This window comes from Arachis duranensis, chromosome 9 (assembly GCF_000817695.3).
Source record: "Arachis duranensis cultivar V14167 chromosome 9, aradu.V14167.gnm2.J7QH, whole genome shotgun sequence".
NCBI classification, from domain to species: Eukaryota; Viridiplantae; Streptophyta; class Magnoliopsida; order Fabales; family Fabaceae; genus Arachis; species Arachis duranensis.
In genome coordinates, this window is record NC_029780.3 from 28,653,173 (window position 1) to 28,657,692 (window position 4,520).

Here is a 4,520-nt window from a genome sequence, read left to right on the forward strand (position 1 = left end):
TTGATTAAAAAATTTGCAAGTTTGTTACTTTCTTGTTAAGAAAGGTTCAATCTTTTGAATTTTAGAATCATATCTTTTAGTTTCTTGTTAGTCAAGTCATCAATTTTAAAAATGAAATCTTTTTCAATCATATCTTTTCAATCATATCTTTTAAAAATCATATCTTTTTCAATCAAATCTTTTTCAATCATATCTTTTTAAATTTTGATTTCAAAATCTTTTTCTAACTTCTTATATTTTCAAAATTATTTTCAAACCTTTTTCAACTAATTACTATTTCTTATCTTTTTCAAACCACCTAACCACTTTTCCACTTCCAATTTTCGAAAATCACTAACCACTTTTTCAAAAATCATTTTAATTAAAACTAAAACAATTAGTGAATTAAAAATCTTTTTAATTTTAATTTTCGAATACTCTCTCTCTCATCTCTTTCTATTTATTTGCTAACACTTCTCTTCTACTTATAATTCAAACCCTCTCTCTCCCTTTGTGTTCGAATTCTTCTTATTTTCTCTCTACCTCATTCCTCTATTCTTCTTTTCTTTTGACACATCAAGGAATCTCTATACTGTGGCATAGAGGATTTCACTACTCCCTTTTGTTCTATTCTTTTTCATATGAGCAGAAACAGGGATAAAAACATTCTTGTTGAAGCTGATCCTGAACCTGAAAGGACTCTGAAGAAGAAGCTAAGAGAAGCTAAAAGCACAACACTCTGGAGAGGACCTTACAGAGAATTTAAAAAATGAAGCAGACATGGCAGCCGAACCCAATAACAATACTAGAGATGCAAGGAAGATGCATCTCAATTCCTGCCATTGGAGCAAACAACTTTGAGCTTAAGCCTCAATTAGTTTCTCTAATGCAGCAGAATTGCAAGTTTCATGGACTTTCATCGGAAGATTCTCATCAGTTTTTAGTTGAATTCTTGCAGATCTGTGATACTGTCAAGACCAATAGGGTTGATCCTGAGGTCTATAGACTTATGCTTTTCCCCTTTGCTGTAAGAGACAGAACTAGGATATGGTTAGACTCACAACCTAGAGAAAGCCTGAACTCTTGGGACAAGTTGATCAATGCTTTCTTGACCAAATTCTTTCCACCTCAAAGATGAGCAAGCTTAGAGTGGACATCCAAACCTTCAAATAGAAAGAAGGTGAATCCCTTTATGAAGCTTGGAAAAGATACAAGTAATTAACCAAAAGGTGTCCTTCTGACATGCTTCCAGAATGGAGCATCATATATATATATTCTATGATGGTCTGTCTGAGTTGTCTAAGATGTCATTGGACCATTTTGCTGGTGGATATCTTCATCTAAAAACACCTGTAGAAGCCCAGGAACTGATTGAGATGGTTGCAAATAACCAGTTCATGTACACTTCTAAAAGAAATTCTGTGAATAATGGGATGACTCAAAAGAAAGGAGTTCTTGAGATTGATACTCTGAATGCCATATTGGCTCAGAACAAAATATTAACTAGCAAGTCAATATGATTTCTCAGAATCTGACTGGATTGCAAGCTGCATCCGGCAGTGCTAAAGAAGCCTCCTCTGAAGGAGAAGCTTATGACCCTGAGAACCCTGCAATAGAAGAGGTGAATTACATGGAAGAATCTTATGGAAACACCTATAATCCTTCATGGAGAAATCATCCAAATTTCTCATGGAAAGATCAACAGAATCCTCAACAAGGCTTCAATAATAATAATGGTGGGAGAAATAGGTTTGGCAATAGCAAGTCTTTTCCATTGTCTTCTCAGCAACAGACAGAGAATTCTGAGCAGAGCCCCTCTGGCTTAGCAAACATAGTCTCTGATCTATCTAAGGCCACTCTCAGTTTCATGACTGAAACAAGGTCCTCCATCAGAAATTTGGAGGCACAAGTGGGTTAGCTGAGTAAAAGAGTTACTGAAACTCCTCCTAGTACTCTCCCCAGCAATACAGAAGAGAAACCCAAAAGAGAATGCAAGGCCATAACTATAACCAAAATGGCCGAACATGGAGAGAGTGACAAGGCAGTGATTGAGGAAGACCTCAAGGGACGTCCACTGACTAATAAGGAGTTCCCTATTGAGGAACCAAAGGAATATGAGGCTCATAAAGAGACCATCGAGATTCCACTGAAGTTACTATTGTCATTCATGAGCTCTGATGAGTATTCTTCCTCTGAAGAGGACGAAGATATTGTTGAAGAGCAAGTTGCTCAGTATCTAGGAGCAATCATGAAGCTGAATGCCAAGTTATTTGGTAATGAGACGTGGAAGGATAAACCTCCATTGCTCATCAATGAACTGAATACATGGATTTAGCAGACATTGCCTCAAAAGAAACCGGATCCCGGAAAGTTCTTAATACCTTGCACCATAGGCACCATGAACTTTGAAAAGGCTCTGTGTGTCCTAGGGTCAGGTATCAACCTCATGCCACTCTTTGTAATGGAGAAGCTATGGATCTTTGAGGTACAAGCTACAAGAATCTCACTAGAGATGGCAGACAAATCAATGAAACAGGCTTATGGACTTGTAGAGGATGTCTTAGTGAAGGTTGAAGGCCTTTACGTCCTTGCTGACTTCATAATCCTAGACACTAGGAAGGATGATGATGAATCAATCATCCTTAAAAGACCCTTCCTAGCCACAGCAAGGGCTGTGATTGATGTGGACAGAGGAGAGTTAGTCCTTCAATTGAATGAGGACTACCTTGTGTTTAAGACTCAAGGATCTTCTTCAGCAAATATGGAGAAGAAGCAAGAAAAGCTTCTCTCATTATAGAGTCAGACAGAGCCCCCACACTCAACTTCTAAGTTTGGTGTTGGGAGGCCACAACCATGCTCTGAGCATCTGTGAAGCTCTGTAAGAGCTTCCTGTCAAGCTATTGACATTAAAGAAGCGCTTATTGGGAGGCAACCCAATTTTATTTATCTACATTAATTACTTTTTCATTTTATTTTCCATTGTTATTATATGTCTTCTTTAGGTTGATGATCATGTGGAGTCACAAAAACAGCCGCAGCATTGAAGCAGGAATTAAAAAACAGCATAAAAAATAGCACACTCTAGAGGACGAGCTTACTGGCGTTTAAATGCCAGTAAGGATAGCAAAATGGGCGTTTAACGCCCATTCTGGCAATATTCTGGGCATTAAATGCCAGAAATGGCAGCCAGACTAGCGTTTAATGCCAGAAAAGGATGTCTAGTGTCTGGCTGGCGTTAAACGCCAGTAAGGGTAGTAGAATGGGCGTTTAGCGCCTAATCTAGCAGCATTCTGGGTATTAAACTCCAGAACTAGCAGCCAGATTGGTGTTTAATGCCATAAATACCACATAGAGGTCATTTAAACACCAGAAAGGTGCAGAAATGAGAAATCCTTGACACCTCAGAATTTGTGGACCCCACAGGATCCCTACCAACTCCAACTCACTCTCATTCCTCTTCACACCTTTCCATAACACTCTGCCCCAAAGACCATTCACCTATCAAATCCTACCCTCTTCCCCAAAATCTCTTCACCACTCACATCTATCCACTATTTTCCATCATACAACTCACCTACCCCACCCACTCAAATTAAAACTATTTTCCTCCCAAACCCAACCCTTATCACACAGATTCCCTCTCCCCCTTACCCTATAAATACCCCTCTTTACTCCTTCATTTTCACACATCACAAACACTCCCAACACCCTTGGCCGAACCACTCCTACACCTCCATCTCCTCTATTTCTTCTTCTCCTCCTCCTTTCTTTCTTCTTTTACTCGAGGACGAGCAAACCTTTTAAGTTTGGTGTGGAAAAAAGTATTGCTTTTTGTTTTTCCATAACCATTAATGGCACCTAAGATCGGAGAAACCTCTAGAAAGAGGAAAGGGAAGGCAATTGCTTCCATCTCCAAGTCATGGGAGATGGACAGATTCATCTCAAAGGTCCATCAAGACCACTTCTGTGAAGTTGTGGCCAAGAAAAAGATGATCCTCGAGGTCCCCTTCAAGCTCAAAAAGAGCGAATATCCGGAGATCTGACAAGAGATTCGAGGAAGAGGTTGGGAAGCTCTCACCAACCCCATCCAACAAGTCAAAATCTTAATGGTTCAAGAGTTCTATACTAATGCATGGATCACTGATGAGCGGATAATTTATACGCTTTTTGGCATTGTTTTCATATAGTTTTTAGTAAGTTTAAGCTACTTTTAGGGATGTTTTCATTAGTTTTTATGTTAAATTCACATTTCTGGACTTTACTATGAGTTTGTGTGTTTTTCTGTGATTTCAGGTAAATTCTGACTGAAATTGAGGGATTTGAGCAAAACTCTGAAGAAGGCTGACAAAAGGACTGCTGATGCTGTTGGAATCTGACCTCCCCGCACTCGAAATGGATTTTCTGGAGCTACAGAACTCCAATTGGCGCGATCTCAACGGCGTTGGAAAGTAGACATCCAGGGCTTTCCAGCAATATATAATAGTCCATACTTTATTCGAAGAATGACGACGTAACTTTGCGTTGAACGCCAAGTTTATGCT

General features: G+C 39.1%; 1 non-coding gene across 1 annotated transcript; it reads right to left on the minus strand.

The window, feature by feature from the left end:
- Positions 1 to 1,119: 1,119 nt before the first annotated feature.
- LOC127741718 (small nucleolar RNA R71) lies at positions 1,120 to 1,227 on the minus strand. The gene has a single exon (XR_008002923.1). It is a non-coding gene; the product is annotated as a small nucleolar RNA R71 (small nucleolar RNA).
- Between the last annotated feature and the right edge of the window lie 3,293 nt (positions 1,228 to 4,520).